The sequence below is a fragment of the Tiliqua scincoides genome, chromosome 2, assembly GCF_035046505.1.
Source record: "Tiliqua scincoides isolate rTilSci1 chromosome 2, rTilSci1.hap2, whole genome shotgun sequence".
NCBI lineage: Eukaryota > Metazoa > Chordata > Lepidosauria > Squamata > Scincidae > Tiliqua > Tiliqua scincoides.
Genome location: NC_089822.1, coordinates 33,611,612 through 33,630,665, shown reverse-complemented (window position 1 = coordinate 33,630,665; position 19,054 = coordinate 33,611,612). Strand labels below are relative to the sequence as shown.

The window sequence follows — 19,054 nt, the reverse complement described above, 5'->3', positions numbered from 1 at the left end:
GGTACTAAAATTGTCAAGGCACACCATCAGTTTTTTGACAATTGACAAGGCACACCATACTGTTGGTGGGGGGCTCACATCCCCCAATGGCCCTACTAATAAATGACCCTCCCCTAAACTCCCGTGGCACACCTGCAGACCATTCACGGCACACTAGTGTGTCACGGCACAGTGGTTGAAAATGGCTGATCTATCTCCTTCTGCTTTCTGTGCTCTGTTTTTGAAAAGGCAAGGCAGGCATGAGAAGGAAGAAGGAAACGGTAGGACTCGTTAATTCTAGTCTTTACTGCTTTCTGTAGTTTCTTCCTCCTGGGATCGGCTTCTACCTATTCAAAAGGCAGATAGGCAGGACCAGCAAGACATGGATAGAAGGAGGGACACGTGGAGCCACTGACAATAGCATTTACCACAAACAGTTATCCTCATATGGACACAATACCAACCCTAGAAATATTCAGCAGTAACAAACCCTGTTGTCTCATGATTAATTTGGGCAACAATTCCAAGGGCTGATTTAGTGTTTTTGTTGTGCGTACATTCAATGCTACCTCCTCCTATCAATGAAATATTTAGTTGTTCAAAGAATAATTATTCCATGCATGGGAAAAACAAAAGGGATACCAGTGTTTTTGGTGACATTTCTAGAGCTATGGAACTTCTGTTCTATAAAGACTTGTCAAAGTTTTGACAATACACTGTGCATAGAAGTGCTGATATACTGGATCCAGAAGAGGTAAGTGATGCATTAGTTGCTAAAGGTAAAACAAATTTGGATTTCATAAGTAACAGGTTGAGACACCTTCTGGGAATTATCTATGTCACTCTGAGCTCCTTCGAAAAAGGTAGAACACAAATGTAACAAGGAGAGTTTTTTCTACATGTTGACTATCCAATCCCTACCACACAGGATTGTTATTTACATATTACAGATGAGAAGCTAAGATAGTAATTGCTTAACTAAGGCGGTAATCCTATGCACGCTTTCCTGAGAGTAAGCCTCACTAAACACAACGGGACTTACTGCCGAGAATACATGGGTAGGTTTGTGCTGTAAGGTAACATAGCCAATTCACAGAAGAACTGAAATCTGAGTCATTATCTCATGCTCCCCAACTATTACACCAGAGCATCTATGATTCCTTAGACACATTTCACTAACAAATGATCACTTCATACCAAAATACACTTCAGAACTTACCTATGACAAGAAACCCACCACTGACTCTCTTATAGCTACAACTAGAGATGGGCAACAGCTTATAATGAGCCCTGTTATTCATCCTGCAGGCAAGGCACAGCAATAAATTTGGCATCAGCATATAATAGATTCCAAGAAACTAGGTCTCATCTTAGAATACTTGTAACACAAACATGGCATTGAGACCTTGTGAGATGGTGGAGTTGGCTCTCCCTACTTAGCGAACAGAGCAAACTTGCAGCCCCTCTGCATAGTACAGAGACAGATCTCTCTCACTCCAGCAGCATAAGTAGCTTTGGTTTAAATACCTGTACAGCGTTTCACCCTAGAAGTGCAAATAGTAATTCATAATTCAACATCAGTATAAATGTATTAGTGTATTTAGTAGTAGTAATAAGTTGTAAGTATCTTCTCATCATGGAGGACAAGTCTATCAATGGCTACTAGTCATGACAATTATGTGCTACAACCAGGCTCAGGAGAGATATACTTCTGAATACTAGTTGTAAAGTAGCAATGGTGAGAGAGAAATATGCTTCTCTGTCTTATTTCTGGACTTTCCAGAGGTAACTGGTGGTCCACCTTGGGGAAACAGGACCATGGGGTTTTCACCTGATCCATCATGGCTTTCCTTAATGTTCTTTATTTAATGTATTTGTATCCCACTTTTTATTAAGACATAGATAAAACTTATAAATAAAAACAAAGCATTTTCTAACAAAACAATGTCAATGTATGTGTAACATAAACAATGATGTTTTGACACAGCTAAACCACTGCTTCAGCAGCTGCACTGGCTACCCATATTCAAGGTCCCAATTCAAGGTGCTCATTCTAACCAGGCCCTCCATGACCTGGGTCCAAGTTACCTGAAAGACAGTTTTCTTTCATACGTTCCAGCCCACCCTCTCAGGTCAGCTGAAGGGGCTCTTCTACAAGTGCCACCTTTGTCCCAAGTGAGAGGGGCTCAGAGGCAAGCCTTCTCTGTGGTGGCACCCAACTATGAACTGCTCTCCCAGGGGAACCAAAAACAACTCCTTCTTGCATGGCTTTTTGGCAAAGGCTGAAAACGTACTTGTTTTGTCAGGCATTTAGTTGATGAGTGGATTTTTGCACTCTGTTTCTCCAATATACTGTGGTGACTGGACTCATTGGTTCCTCATTGACTCAATGAGTTATTTTCTCCTTTTTTGTTACATTTTTTTGCCTGTTTTTCACCATGCAATGTTAAAATAAATGTTTTAATGCCTTGATTTTTTTTCTTGTTATGTTACTTTGTACTTGATTATAAAGCTTTTGTAAGGCGCTTTGGGCATTAGCCTTGGCATGGGAAAGGCATGGTATGTATGTATGAATAAATAAATAGAAGGTGGTAAAAACAAAAACCATTAGATACCTAAAAACATAATTTAGAGGGATAGTACCATGTGGAATAAAAATAGTTTCAAGGTTCTCTTTAAGAACAGTTGTTTTTTTTAAACCTACAGAATATAAAATATTATTATGTATTCTGTCCTTTGACTGGGAAACAGTATAGGCCAAGTCTCACCTTTCTTCGCCCTATGAACTTGATGAACCATCTTATCAGGCCCTTCTAGCAAAAGTTGCTTATTATTTCTTAACTGTATTTTCCCTCTCCAAAAGCCATGCATAAATTACTTTTCATAAGAACTTGAAAAGAGGATATACTTCATTCCAGAACACTGCTGTGATACTAGTCTATTTTCAAAGAAAATTCTACCCTTTATGGGAACAGGAGGAGGGCAGAAGAGAAAACATCTTGACCAGTGGCGTCGCTAGGGGGATGCGGAGCTCACCGGGTGACGCGCAAGGGGGGATGACGCACACTGGGAGGTGACATGCTAAGATTGCAGTGGTTACGAGTAACCCCATCATGTTATACACCGTTGGATGTGGAATTTCCAGCAGAATGCAATGAAAAAAACAAGAGTGAAATATCTCCTTTCTATCAAAAGTTATTGGCAAAAAGCCAAAAAACAAAAAATGCATGGTGCCCAATGGAAAGTGAAACCAAGCCGTATTGTGCGTTTAAGGGGAGGCTGAGAGGAATCCAACAACAGCAGAATGGTCCTGATCCAATGAATATAGCCCTCCAAAAACACCTGAGAAGGAGGTCCCTCCCTCCAAGCTGGAGGATGTATTAAGCCCTATGGAAAGTGAAACTCAACCACATGGTCGCGTTTACTCATGAGTAAATAAACGTGCCTTGGCTCCTGGGCAGGTCAGGCAAAGGGAAATGTGAGGCCACCAGAATGGTTCTGATTTGATGCAACTGGAGCTCAACACATGCTCCAGAAGGCAGCCCCCCCCCCCCAAAGAATGAAATAGAGGCTTGACAGGGTAAGGTGAATTTTTTTCTGTTTTAGGCTGCAATCCAATCCATACTCTCTGGATAATAAGTTCCACTGACTATAATGGGATTTACTTCTGAATAGAAAAGCATAGGATTGGGCTCTCAGACTTGTAAAGCCAGTTGGGTCCTGATAGTGATATGCTCAAAATATAAGAACTTAAATTGAACTGGGTAGGGGTGAAAATCTTACTGATTCTTTTTCTTGGAGGGGGGGGGGTGTTATTGCAGGCAGGCTACAGAGAAAATTCACTTGGTGGAACAGGACTGGCTTCCCCTTATTTAATTATCTGTTTTACTTTAATTTAATTATTTACAATTTAATTAATTAATTAATTTATGATGGGTCCTGGACAGATTGTCATTTTAAAAAGTGGGTCCCAGTGCTAAAAGTTTGAGAACTGCTCCAATAAGGTGTTAGTAAGTTGACACCCTGGGGGGAGGTGACACCACTAGTGACCAAAATCACTAAAATCACAGTTTGTAAAAATACCATCATGTTATATAACAATCAATGTGTAATTTCATGCAGAATGCAATGAAACAAACTGCAGTGAAATATCTTTATTCTATCAAAAGGTACAGCCAAAAAACCAGTGGGGATGGGACAATGGTAGATCACCACGTCCACCACCTGGAGTGTTGCCCCACCCACTGCATGGGGGTGAAGCGAACCCTAATGACACCACTGATCTTGACAGGATCATCAGCCATTCCTTTTCTAATGAGCTTCAGAGGCACACCCTACTAACACAAGCTGGTTTTTGTCCTTCAAAATGATTCAAGTAATCTGTATTTGTAATCTTGAGTATGAAACCCTGCTATCTCATATTTAACATTCATGCTATTTGATGCTCCTTTTTGATAGACCTGAAATGATGTTATTATCAAAAGGCTTTTATTTGTCTCTCAGTTATCTGAGTAACCTATCCAAGGAGCTGGCATACATACTGACTGAAAGAACTAAGTAGTGAATAAGGACTTCCCAGGTTTGACCTTTGCCTCTACCATGAGCTCATTAGTACAAGACACTCTCAGCCCTCCACTGCTTGTGGGGATAATAAAACTTATTTTCAGTTGTTGTAAGCACTTCATTCAAAAAGTGCTATACAAATGATTTTTTTAAAATTACAAACAGCTGTCCAGATATTCAAGTCTCTTTACTCTTAATATAAAGAATCAGGGGGTTGGGTGTTAAATTTAAAAGCCACTTGAATGAAGCAAGATGTCAGCCATTTTCTGAATTAAGCAAGATGTCAGGCCCCTAGAAATTCATACTGTTATAATCTAAGTTCTGTTTATTTTAAAAAAAATTTTGACTCTGCACCTCCCATCTAAGAAAGAGGTGGTCAAGGGGGTTGTCAACATGTAAATACAATTTATCAACAACAAAGTACAATAAGTAGTAATTCACAAGCCAACAATAAAAACCAGGCAGAAGGAATTCACAACATAACAGAAAAAGCAGAACAGGACAGTCTCCAGGTTGCTTACACATGTCAACAGTACACATGGAGGAACTTGCAGACATTTCTGTGACTTGTAGCTTGTGTGAATTCCAGTGCAAGACAGACATAATACCATATTTTTGACACCATTCTGGAAAAATGTTTCCAATTCCTAAGAGCTTGCAGAACCAGCTAGGCAACCAAATACTGATGCCATTTCTTGTAGCATGAAGGCTTTCACCTGTTTGCTGACCTGGGAGGATCTGGATTGCTTTTTGCCATTTTGATACTGGCAATCTTTGCAGTGCTTCAGGCTGACTTTTATATTTGTATAAAAGGGAGCACCTGGATTCAGAATACTACAAATTTTGGAGCAAAATTTTAAAACTGTCCTTAGCCTCACTTTTCATATTATTTTTTCCCCTCTATCTCTGTAGGAATTAAAGCAACACACTTCCATTATGTGTCAAGAATGGTACTGTTCATCCCTATTGTAAACTGAAGCCATTTCTGCCCAACATTGCATATACGCAACAGGGACCAAATGTGTACACCTGTGGGCCGGGCAAAAATGGGTTTTAACACCAGATCAGACTGCACAGTCTTTCAAGTCATAGATCTTCCTGAGGCAGTTTTTTTTTCTACAAGTGAAATGATCAGGCTCTACCCTACAAAGAGAGAAAGGCACAGAAGCACTTTGGAGAAACTTATCACTAGGCTGGCTATTCCATCCCAGGCCAAGGGGAAGCAGCAGGCAAGAAAAGGAGCTTGGCAAACTCTCCTGACAGCAGTCAGAGTCAGTTCAGGCAGGCGCCTCAACCCTTGAAGAACAAAGCAATATGAGGTCAAGAAAGCCAGCCATAAAAGGGGGGCTCATGCTGGGTCACCCCAGGGTCGTTATCCACACCTTCACAAGGCAACACGAAGGACCTGCTTTTTGGGCCCCCACAGGCGGGGTCCCCAAAGCAGGGTTGTGCAGTAGGTGGGGAAGCAGGTGAGGCAGAACCTCCCTCCTTCAAAAAGCAGTGCCACCATGTGAGGCACCCAAGCACTCACAACCGGCATGCAGGTGAGGCAGGTCCTCTCCACTGCAGTCCTTTGCAAAGCACTGTCACCCTGTGAGGCGCCCAAGTACCCACTACCCACGCAGAGAGGTTGGAGTGTATGGACAGCCCAGAGTGCATGGGTTGTGGGTGCCTGGGCACCTCACACAGTGGCAGCACTTTTTGAAGGACCCCAGGGGAGAGGCTCTGCCTCACCTGCACATGGGTTGTGGGTGCTTGGGTGCCTCACACGACAGCGGTGCTTTCTGAAGGAGCCCGGTGGGCAGGCGCTGCCTCACCTGTCTCCCTACCTACCGCACATCCCTGGTACACCTGTGGGCTGGACAGAAGCCCTTTGCGCATGGGCTGTGGGTGCTTCACACGACAGTGGTGCTTCTCGAAGGACCCCGATGGGGAGCCTCCCCACCCACAGCACGTTCCTGCCCCACAGCAGGCGCCTCCTTTCATCCCACCCCGCATTCCTGCAGCTGCCCAGAGGGCTGCCCTCGAGGCGGCTACTTCCCCTTCGCTCTCGCCCGCGCCTGAGTGTGCCGGTCCAGCAGCGCCAGGAACAAGGAGGCGGGAGCGACCGCGAGAGCCCGGACACCCTCTCCAGCCACCGCTTCAGGCGCAGGGAGAGCAACAGACGGAAGTGGAGACGGCCCTCGCCCCACACACTGGGGGAAAGGGGCGCCGGACCTCTCCTCAGGCCAGCCACTGAAGCGGCCACGCCCCCCGGACGGGGAAACTAGCCCCGCGGAGACCGCCCGCCTCACCTCATGGGCGCCGGCCTCGCGTCACACCGGACCCTGCCTCGAAGGGCGAAGGCGGCCGCAGCACTTTCCCCCAGACTTTGGCGCTCCTTGAGAGGAATCCTCTCCTGCCCCTCCCCCGCCTCAGGTTCCCGTGCGCATGCGCGCAGCCGCCCAGCTCCTCGCCCCCGGAGGCTTCTGTCAGCTCCCACCAATCTCCGGGATGGTCCCAGTGCGCATGCGCAGTTGCTAGGCTGGTTCTGCTGGCTCCTCCCTTCTCCAGGCAGGAGAATAAACTGAGCACTGAGAATAGGCAAAGGGGGTGGTTTTATTCCTCCCCCCCCCAAGGCACTTCCTCTAGTGCCCAATCCCAGGATGTAAGGCTTTGAAATAGGACTTCTGGTAGAGCAGGGGGGAAGGGGGTGAGGTTGCAGTCCTATCCACACTTTCCTGGGAGTAAGCCCCATTGACTACAGTGGACTTACTTCTGAGTAGACCTGCATAGGACTGGGCTCCCAGGCTGCCATCCTATCCACTTTTCTGGGCGTAAGCCCCATTGACTTTAATGGGACTGGCTTCTGAGTAGACATGCATAGGTTGGGCTCTGAACACCTCAGGAGCTCCATTGCTAGTGGGTGATGTGTGGTTGCTAGCGGAGGTGTAACTAGTGTGGAGCCTGAGGGGCACCTGCCCCAGGTGCTGCGCTGGGGAGGGGCACACCAAGTGTAAGCCAGTCACTTCCGGGTTCTCCCTGGCAGCTTTGCACCTGCTCTGTTCCTTTTTCTGTGGAGGCTCCCCTTTGCCATACTGGGGCCTCCCCCTTTTGGGGAGCCTCCACAGAAAAAGGGGGCACAAAGCCACCAGCACCTCCTTCTCCTCCTCCAGGGAGAAACTGGAAGTGACACCACAGTGTCATATGATATCATGATATCACCACCCTAAGCACCAGGACTTCTAGTTACACCTCTGGCTGCTAATGTAAATAGGAGGTACAGTTGCCAACTCTCCAAGATTGGTCTGAATTCAGCAGGATTCAGCGTCCAGCTCCAGGTAACCACTGAGAACCATCCTGGAGATTGTAACTGTGTCCTCTTGGTTTTAATGATGTTGAATCACCTTAAGGGAAAAGCATTTTTGAAAATCGCTCCAGTCAGAGTTGGTAGCCCTAATAGGAGAGTGCCTTTGAGCATTGTCAGAGTATACTCATGAAATTGCCAGGTATCTATGGCCGCCCACACAAATTAGAAGAGGGTTTTTGGGTCAAAGTCATTATGACTGTTTGGCCTTAGTCCTGTTTATTGTCAAGGAGTGGTGCTGCTGGATAGAAGGTCAAGTAAGTCTGCAATCCTATGCATGCTTAGCTGGAGGTAAGCAGTGAGGTTGGCTTTTGAGTAAAAATATTTAGATAGTATTTGGCTTGGCACCACTGCAATTGCTCATGGCTTGGCATTGCTGCAACTGTAAGACTGCAGCAAAAACAGAAAGCCGGGATTGGTGTCCTGGTTCTGGTATTGAATTTAGACCTGGAAATTCAAATCCCCATTCAGCCATGAAGCTTCCTGGGTAACCTTGGGCCGGCCAGTATCTCTCAGCCTAACCTATATCATAGATTGGAAGACAGGAACCAGGTACAAACACTCTGACCTCCTTGGAGGAAGGGTTGTATAAACATGTGAAAAATAAATAATAATAGACTAAGTGGGCAGAGGACAACCACAGTGAAAATGCTAGCAAGCTGTTCAGAAGGGCAGGTGGGGATACTATTTCACTCCTGCAAGGCGCCCCCTTGTTGTTGTTGGCATCCTTCAGTCTCAGAAGACTGGTATCGGGCTCTGAATGGTGGTTATGGAACAGAGTGTCCTCTCCAGTGCGCAAAGCCTGGGTAGAGTAGATATAGAGGACTGTTACCCATGCAGCAAATCCCGTCTCCATGTCACTGAAATGGTCCAATGGAAAGGCAGAAGCCAATATGGTTGGGTCCAGCGGCATCACAGGAGTTGCCAGAATATGACTGTGTTCAGCCATGAACTGCCTCAGGGACTCCGGCTCCAGATTTTACCTCGAGGTTGACTCCTAAAGCCTCTTCCATAACTGGATATAGCCACAAGGCAGTGGAGGTTTGGGATCAGAGTTTTCCTTCTCTTAGATGAGCTGCCTTCCCAGGCTAACGAGTCCCATCTACCCGGTGGCTGTTTAGTCGCCTCTTCTTATCCCCCAGCCCCCAGGGTAAGGCACCCCCTAGTGTTGTTTTAAAAAGTGGGTCCTGGTGCTGAAAAGTTTGGAAACCTCTGACCTATCGGTAACTACTGTTTTGAGAATAGTTGGCAACCTTCAGTCTCAAAAGACTATGGTATCGCGCCCTGAAAGGTGGTTCTGGCACAGCGTCTAGTGTGGCTGAAAAGGCCGATTCGGGAGTGACAATCCCTTCCACACTGGGAGCAAGTGCAGTCTGTCCCTGGCCTGTCTCCCTGGCTATGGGCCTTCCTTCCTTGCCTCTTAGCCTCAGACTGTTGGCCAAGTGTCTCTTCAAACTGGGAAAGGCCATGTTGCACAGCCTGCCTCCAAGCGGGCCGCTCAGAGGCCAGGGTTTCCCACTTGTTGAGGTCCATCCCTAAGGCCTTCAGATCCCTCTTGCAGATGTCCTTGTATCGCAGCTGTGGTCTACCTGTAGGGCGCTTTCCTAGCACGAGTTCTCCATAGAGGAGATCCTTTGGGATCCGGCCATCATCCATTCTCACGACATGACCAAGCCAACGCAGGCGTCTCTGTTTCAGCAGTGAATACATGCTAGGGATTCCAGCACGTTCCAGGACTGTGTTGTTTGGAACTTTGTCCTGCCAGGTGATGTTGAGGATGCGTCGGAGGCAGCGCATGTGGAAAGCGCTCAGTTTCCTCTCCTGTTGTGAGCGAAGAGTCCATGACTCGCTGCAGTACAGAAGTGTACTCAGGACGCAAGCTCTGTAGACCTGGATCTTGGTATGTTCCGTCAGCTTCTTGTTGGACCAGACTCTCTTTGTGAGTCTGGAAAACGTGGTAGCTGCTTTACCGATGCGCTTGTTTAGCTCGGTATCGAGAGAATGTGTGTCGGAGATCGTTGAGCCAAGGTACACAAAGTCATGGACAACCTCCAGTTCATGCTCAGAGATTGTAATGCAGGGAGGTGAGTCCACATCCTGAACATGACCTGTGTTTTCTTCAGGCTGATTGTCAGTCCAAAATCTTGGCAGGCCTTGCTAAAACGATCCATGAGCTGCTGGAGATCTTTGGCAGAGTGGGTAGTGATAGCTGCATCGTCGGCAAAGAGGAAGTCACGCAGACATTTCAGCTGGACTTTGGACTTTGCTCTCAGTCTGGAGAGGTTGAAGAGCTTTCCATCTGATCTGGTCCGGAGATAGATGCCTTCTGTTGTAGTTCCAAAGGCCTGCTTCAGCCTTTTGAGGTTTTGCTTTGTTTTGAGAATATACATTCTTCTACAATGTTTTGAGAATATACATTCTTCTTTGTCACTCTGCTTTTTTCTTAATTCCTGCCTTGGAAGGAATCTATGTGCTCCAAGTTAGCACTGGAGAATCAACAGAGTTAACTGACTTCTGCATGTGTATCAAAACCATATCACACCCTTCAGAGTTCCAGGAAAACTGAATTCCACCTTTTGATTTTACAAACTCTAGGTTGTTAGGGAAACCTATAATATGCACCCTACCATTTTTCCTTCTTTTGCCTACCATTTACTTTGATGAAAGATCTATAGGATTAAAAAGTTGGCAGTCTCACTCTTGTTACTTTTTAGCAGAGCTTTATGAAGACATTGTTCTACTATGGATTGCAGATTGAAATAAATGGAACTCACTTGCAAAGTAATGTTTAAAAGATTGTGGTGTTGGGCACACTCACAAAAATCATATAATGAAATACTTGATATATCAAGACCAACCTCATAACTAAGGAGTAATTAATTAATTTGCAGTGTTAGGGCCCCATCCTGTCCAACTTTCCAGCACGGGTGCAACGGCAATGCAGCCCTGAGGTAAGGAAACAAATGTTCCCATACCTTGAGGAGGCTTCCAAGACTGCCTCCCCACCACAGGATGCAGTGCACGTCCCATTGGCACAGCTGCCCCAGCACTGGAAAATTGGATAGGATTGGGCCCTTAGTTGTCTAAAGTAGTAGAAACAGTGTTACAAGGCTGAATGCCATGATTACCAACTCACTGCTCCTAAATCATTATTTTCCTTTACAGTAGCTAAACACAAACCTTCAGGTGTGACAATAAACTCAAATGATGATTATGTCAAAGCATGTGAACACACTTGCTTTGAATGACCTTCAGTAAAAATCAGCACACACTGAAGAAACCATCTGTCTGCAACCTACACTCTTGTACAACAGAACTTTGTTTTTTGTGAGATGCACACTGCAGCACTTCAGGGTCACTGCTTAATTTTTATTACCAGCAAACATTTTAAGTTAACATTTACAACTTGACAGAGAACCTAACACCTACAGTTTAATTGATGACAATCCTACTCATAAACCTGAGCTTAATTTGAGATAGAGCTCAGCCTTGGAGTTTATTTTCAATACCAGAGCTCAATACTTGTATATGTTACATCATATTAAAGTATGCCTATGAGCATGTGTAGAGTTTAATGTGCATATCACTGAATTAAAAAATATCCTTTTGACTTCAAAGCAGACTTTTTTTTCACAGTTTGAGATGGATATTTTTAGGTTCAACAGCATTGCCAAATAGATGTAGAAAGACCAGCCTCCTCAACAGCATAAGGCAGGGGAAGGACCCTCACTAATCTAAGCAGTTCAGAGAATGACACAAAAAGCATATGTAAGTTTTGGGAGAAATGCTGCCAGATTGAGAACAGCTTGAATGACAGCAGAAAAATAAGATAACATAGGCATAAGCAAGGGGGATGAGGTCCTGTTTTCATACATTTATGGTCTTCACCTTTGCTTACACTGTAACAGTTATACCCCTGGATAGAATAGTTACAGCATCCGCAGGCTTATTATCTCTCAGCTTTCCTCCTAGCCTCTCATAATGTCAAAATACCACAGCTGAGTTGTGATAACTCAGAGTGCTTCCACATAACAAGACATCAGCCACATTCTCACACATGAAGCACATGCTTTGTGTGGAAGTTTAGAATTCTGACTGCTGCTAGTCCACGCATCCAGCTGACAACAGTAATAGGACAACAGGAAGCACAGTAGTATCCCATTGAAGAGGTACTCAGCACAGATTTATAGTTTTCTCCTGTGTGTGTTTACTCAAAGAAAAATCCTCCACTTCAATAGGACTTACTCTTAAATGAATATGCATCTGACTGCAATCTTACAAAACAATCTTATGTATGTTTACTCAGAAGTAAGGCCCCCTGAATTCAGAGACTCCCAAGCAATTGCATAGGACTGTAGCTCTCTAGAGGTAAACTGTTGGCATAATAGTAGCTTTGTCTTCAGTGTTGATTCTGCTAGTAGTTCATTGGGATCTGGATGAGAGCAAACAAGCTGAGGTTATATCCTGACAAGACAGTTGTCCTCCTAGTTCAGAAATCCACAATGTGGGTGCTGCACTATCGCCCTGCTCTGAATGGGGTTGCACTCCCCCTGAAAGAGCAGGTTCGCAGCTTGGGGGTTCTCCTGGACTCGCAGCTGCTCCTGGATGTCCAGGTGTCAGCTGCAGCCAGGAGTGCCTTTGCCCAGCTTTGGCTGGTGCACCAGCTGCGGCCATACCTGTCTCAAGCAGATCTGGCCATGGTGGTCCATGCCTGGGTGACATCAAGATTAGATTATTGTAACACGCTCTACTTGGGACTGCTCCTGAAGACGGTCTGGAAATTACAGCTAGTACAGAATGCGGAGGCTCATGTAGTTGGTGAAGGTCGGCAGTTTGACTCTGTCACAGTGCTGCTCTGGCAGCTGCACTGGCTGCTGGTTCACTCCCAGGCCGAATTCAAGGTGCTGGTTTTGACCTTTAAAGCCCTCAATGGCTTGGGACCAGCATATTTGAGAGACAGTCTCTTCCGTGTAGTCTGGTCTGTTCTCTGAGGTCATCAGAGGGGTTTTGCCGCCATTGAGAGAAGTGAGGGAGATGGTAGCCAGAAACAGGCCCTTCTCGCTGGTGGCACCTATATTACAGAATTCCGTCCCCTTTGAATTGAGAACAGCTTCCTCATTATTTACTTTCTGGTGGGGCCTGAAGACTTTTTTTATTTAGGAAAGCCTTTGAGGCATTATAATAGCTTTTACAAATCAATGTTTTTTTACTGAGCATTTTATTGCACACTGCTGTGTATTTTATCTTGTTTTTGTAATTGTTTTTATTTTTTATCTGTATTTTATGCTGTATTGATTGTTAGCCACCTTGGATGCCCTTCAGGGAGGAAGGCAAAGTATGCATAAATATAAAAATAAATGTGTATGGTCAACAATCAGAGGAGATTGTTTTCCCCAAGCCTGTGGTTTACAGGTATGAACACTGATCACTCACAGCAGTCTGGTTAAGGCACAGGAATTTAAGGCCCAATCCTTTCCAACTTTCCAGCTCCGCAATGAAGCCTTGAGGTAAGGGAACAAATGTTCCCTTGTCTTAGAGGAGGTCTCTGTGACTGCCCCACACCACCATAGGATGCAGCATGGCTGCATGGATATGGAAAGTTGGATAGGATTAGGCCCTTAGTGGCAAAATTGGGCCCTTGGTGACAAAATTATCATTATAATTTCATGAAATCACCACTTGGTGGCAAAACTACCAGTACAAAATAAAAGGAGCATTTTCAATATCTATCATATGAAACTGTAGAACATTTTTAGGTTTGGAATAAAGGACATTACTTGAAGGAGTTGACATTACACAAGTGTTTGATTATGCTAGCTTCTGTTCAGGATTGTGTACAGAGCAAGGATATTTTTAAAAAATACAGAATAATTTAAGGGCCCAATCCTTTCCAACTTTCCAGGCCTGATGCAGCTGTGCCAAAAGGTCACATGCTACATCCTGCATTGGTGGACCATCATGAAGGCCTCCTCAAGGTAAGGGAATATTTGTTCCCTTACCTTGGGAACAAATCGATGCTGGAAAGTTGGATAGTATTGGGCCTTTAGTACATCTTGTGATAAACACAGTGCCTGTTTTAGTGGGGCATTTTTAACCATTTGAAGTGGCTGGCTGACAGTCACATTCAGCTAGTTCAATGACTTGAAGAACAGGAACCACCATTTAGTCTGGCAGTCTTCCTCCTATCTGGCAGATAAAATCAGTCCAAGTAAATCTGATTTAATATACTAAAGTGCAAAATTATCAGAGCAAGGATGTGAATAAGAAAGGTAATAGCAAAATAACACTGAGAAATACATACAATGTGATTCTGTTATATTTTATATAAAATGGGCAACACTTTTTTCTGTTATCCTCCCCTCCTCCCATGGCTCTAGCAGTGAACTAGACACTCCAAGCTTTAAAGACTACAATAGTTCTCATACATTCAGGATTATATTCAATAGTCTCATACATTCTGGAGTGCAGTTAAGCCAGTGCTGGCAAATTGGTTAGGATTGCATCCTTGGAATATATACATACTACTTGTTCACAAAGCTGCTTACATAACTAAGGGCGCAATCCTAACCCCTTATTGCCAGTGCTTTCCAGCCAATGGAATGTGTGCTGCATCCTGCAGTTGGATGTCACTCATGGAGGCATCCTCAAAGTAAGGGAATGTTTGTTCCCTTACCTCAGAGCTGCATTACCCTTATGTCAGTACTGGAAAGCACTGACATAAGGGGTTAGGATTTTGCCCTAAAGGAAAGAGAAGATGTTTGCCTGTCACAATGAAGATCACCAACTAAAAAGTAAGTTCGAGGAAGATACTAGTGGAAGACAGTAGGACTGATGCTATGCTGGGATGAAGAGGTACAATTGCCAGCAACCACTTTAAAATGTGCTCTGTTGCCCGATCTGTGGGGTACTACATTATTTCATCTTTACCCTTTAATCACCAAAATTACAATACTATTATGTAAAAATTAAAAAAAGTTTGTAAAACAGTTTAATTTCAGATAATGACTACATGATTCTTCTAGCACTCTACTGGTTCAATCCACAGACTTACAGTGGTTTTTAATAATATTGGTCTTTGATAAATAAATGGGAGGGAGGAAGAACTTAATGTCCACACACACACTTTTAAAAAAAATCCTATTTGGTAGCCTTGATAATTTCCAAATCCTACAGTTGAACAAACCTGTAGACCATAGAAAGAGATAACAGAAATATAATTTTTTAAAGCAGCACAATATAAATTGTTTAAATAAAGTTAGATAGACTGGCTGACTTACACTGCAGTCCTAAGCAACATATGCAGGTACCATCAGTTACAAATGGAATCCACTGTCGGAATATATTTATATTGGCTTGAGAATCTCAGAGTTTAAATCTGGAAGAAAACGCTGTTAAATAGTGTGTGAACTGGGAACAGTGTGGATAGATACTGTATTTTTAAAGCTGCAGCTGGAAAATATGCATTTTAAGGACCCATCTGTTCAAGAAATTTGATTATTTCAGGGAACACATTTATTATTGCATAGTTTTGACACTTAAGAGTTATAAATACTATAATCCAATTCTTAAGAGCAAAGGAATTGGCCATACATTAGTGTTGGAATATAAATCTGGCATTCTGTTATTGGGGGAGAAGGGTGGGGTACACACACAGAGAGAACATGCAAAAGATCTCAGGTTCAATCCCTTGCATTCCCTGGCAAATCTGGGAAAGGCCATTTTATTGTGTGTTCTTTTATGTTGTAAACCACCTTGGGTGCCCCAATGTGTGGTAGACAGGTAGGTAAAAATTCATTAATAAATTATCTGAATTTTTAGGTTTGCTATCAGCCTGTAAAGATGAGTTTAGTTTGACTTACATGGATTAATGATCTCACTCTGCAAAAAGCAGCTTCGCACATTCAAATTAAACTCACTAGTTTATAGTCAACACAGAAAATATTAATATGATACTTAATATTAAGTTTCAAAATATAGTTCAATTCCAAGTTTTACTCTCAGCAAAGTGAAAAGCAATAGTACAGCATCATTCACTGAGACCAGGATTTGAATTCAAATACTGTCTCCTAAGGGCATAATCAGACATGCGCTTAGGCAGTGGTGTAGTATGGAGCTCAAAATGATGCCCTAGAAGTGATGTCATAACCAGAAGTGACATCACACCCAGGCTTTTTAAAAAGTGTAAACTGGGGGAAAACCTGCCTCCTCCCCCCAACCAGTAGCATAGCTAAGGCATCTATCTACTACCTGTGATCAAAGAAGATTTTATAGCCCCCCCACGACAAAATCAAATTTAAGTAAATAAATAAAAAGTGTGCCCCTTATTGGTTAGAGATACTGTGTTGCAGTGAAGTGCGACAGTTATTCTCTCCCTGCAAAATATAAGAGGAGCACCACTTGAAAAAGTGCCTCTTTACCAGTTAGCAGTAGCTGTGTTATGATACATGGAAATGAGAGCTGAATGGAACACCTTATTGGTTCCATGCTGCATCATAACAACATCTCATTGGCTCTCACAACAACCAGTCTCATAGGTCAGTTTTGAGTTAAAAAATCCACTTTTTGTCCCTTAAGGCAGTTTTGTTTTCTTTTTCTGGTTAATTAGCCATAACTTTTGATAACTGATATGCCAATGCAGTTTCATTGCATTCTGATTAAATTACCTTTTCAGTGATATACAACTTGATGGCATTATTCGTACATACCAAGATTCTCACAATTTTGGCTGGTATTGTCAAGCTCAGCTTGTTGCCCCCCCCAAGCTTGTTGCCGGTGTGACCGCTACCCCCTGTACCCTGTTAGCTACACCACTGCACTTAGTGCCCAATCCTATCCAACTTTCCAGCGCTGATGCAGTCGTGCCAACAGGACATGCACTACATCCTGCAGTTGGGGGGGGGGCAGTCATTGTGACCTTTTCAAGGTAAAGTAGCATTTATTCCCTTATCAGTAAGTGTAAAGTCATGCACATTGGGGCAAAAAATCAAAACTTTAGATATAGGCTGATGGGTTCTGAGCTGTCTGTGACAGATCAGGAGAGAGATCTTGGGGTGGTGGTGGACAGCTCAATGAAAGTGTCGACCCAATGTGCAGCGGCAGTGAAGAAGGCCAATTCTATGCTTGGGATCATTAGGAAGAGTATTGAGAACAAAACGGCTAGTATTATAATGCCGTTGTACAAATCTATGGTAAGGCCACACCTGGAGTATTGTGTCCAGTTCTGGTCGCAGCATCTCAAAAAAGACATAGTAGAAATGGAAAAGGTGCAAAAGAGAGCGACTAAGTTGATTACGGGGCTGGGGCACCTTCCTTATGAGGAAAGGCTACGGCGTTTGGGCCTCTTCAGCCTAGAAAAGAGACGCCTGAGGGGGGACATGATTGAGACATACAAAATTATGCAGGGGATGGACAGAGTGGATAGGGAGATGCTCTTTACACTCTCACATAATACCAGAACCAGGGGACATCCACTAAAATTGAGTGTTGGGCGGGTTAGGACAAAAGAAAATATTTCTTTACTCAGCGTGTGGTCGGTCTGTGGAACTCCTTGCCACAGGATGTGGTGATGGCGTCTAACCTAGACGCCTTTAAAAGGGGATTGGACAAGTTTCTGGAGGAAAAATCCATTATGGGGTACAAGCCATGATGTGTATGCGCAACCTCCTGATTTTAGAAATGGGTTATGTCAGAAGGCCAGATGCAAGGGAGGGCACCAGGATGAGGTCTCTTGTTATCTGGTGTGCTTCCTGGGGCATTTGGTGGGCTGCTGTGAGATACAGGAAGCTGGACTAGATGGGCCTATGGCCTGATCCAGTGGGGCTGTTCTTATGTTCTTATCTTGGGACCGCACTGCAGCTGCAACTAATGCTGGAAAGTAGGATAGGATTGGCCCTTTATGTTGTGTAACTAGGTGGGAATGGTTGTTATGAAGTTAAGTGGAGGGAGCAAAACTGTGGTGAGGAAAGGGTTTAGCAGTTTGACCCATCATGGTTTTGAGCCCAGTTGCACACCCTACACCTTGTGCTATTCTTAAATGGAAAAAAAGACTTCAGTTGAAAGTCAATTGCAGTTTTAAAAAATAATAACATGGTGAGTGCACAATTGGGCTCAAAAACTGTGGCAGTAGAACTATTAACGCTAAAACAAACACCTTACACCCAGCCTAGTTGTGTGATTAAGCATATGTCGGACTAGACTATAAACACAGATTTTACAGTACAGAATAACCTGTCAGAGGGTTTTCTTGTACTTTTATGAGTATCCTTTGCATTTTCAGATTACTTGCAGGTTTTTAAAAAATGTGCATTTTTTTTTAGCTCAGTTAGGAAACCAGTTAGAAAACCAACTGGATAACCACTTAGATATTAAAACCACAAGCACAACTACTGGGAAACGGGTCATGAGCCAAGTCTACACAGCTGACTGCATGCACTCAGGTGATTTGTATTCACGGATATATATATAATGGCTTCTTTTCCCACCACATAGTTTTCCAGTTCCCCCCCCCCCAAAAGGTTCTAAAAAAAATCAACAACCACTGAAATAAGTTGAAATTGCCTTACAGTACAAATATAGTCCATCACTTTATCCATCACTATAGTCATGGATACCCAAGTGCACTTTCCTTACAGTACAAATCCAATTTTATTTGGAAAGCACATTACATTTAAATGAGTGCACCTAAGAGCATCATTAAAAACAGCAGCAACATCACTCAGGAAAATTGATGCATTTTCTCTTAAAAAGAATTAATTTTGTCTATATAAAGGCCATGAAATTACTTGATATAAATGCAAGTAAAATTCTACATATTCATAAGAAGTTACTAAATTGTCCATTTTTTTTTTTAAATTCCCTGAAGCACCTCAAAATTGGAGGTAAAGTAATTAAGAGAAAACAACAGACACACACACAGAGCTGGAACACAGACAGTGATTAATTGGCATCTAAGAGCTCTACTTGCTGAGTTTAGGTTTAGGGAGAATGTAACAGTTTCAAAGCATCTGCACTAGAAATGATGCAAGGGAAGGCAGAGGGCAGACTGAGTACAGCACCTAGTGGTTAGCAACCATCATTAACCTCCTTGCTCCACCTGAAATTGGAGGTAAAATCCTCCACAATAACAACAACTGTTTCATCACACATTCACAGGATTGCATAAATCTA

General features: G+C 43.6%; 1 protein-coding gene across 3 annotated transcripts in view; it reads right to left on the bottom strand.

Moving 5' to 3' along the window:
- The window catches only part of ZFYVE16 (zinc finger FYVE-type containing 16), a 47,211-nt gene extending 40,265 nt beyond the window's left edge, over positions 1 to 6,946 (bottom strand). For all 3 annotated transcript variants that reach the window (XM_066616227.1, XM_066616228.1, XM_066616229.1), the window contains exon 1: positions 6,837 to 6,946. The gene's annotated coding sequence lies outside the window, so the exon portion shown is untranslated. The remainder of the gene's footprint in view (positions 1 to 6,836) is intronic.
- Between the last annotated feature and the right edge of the window lie 12,108 nt (positions 6,947 to 19,054).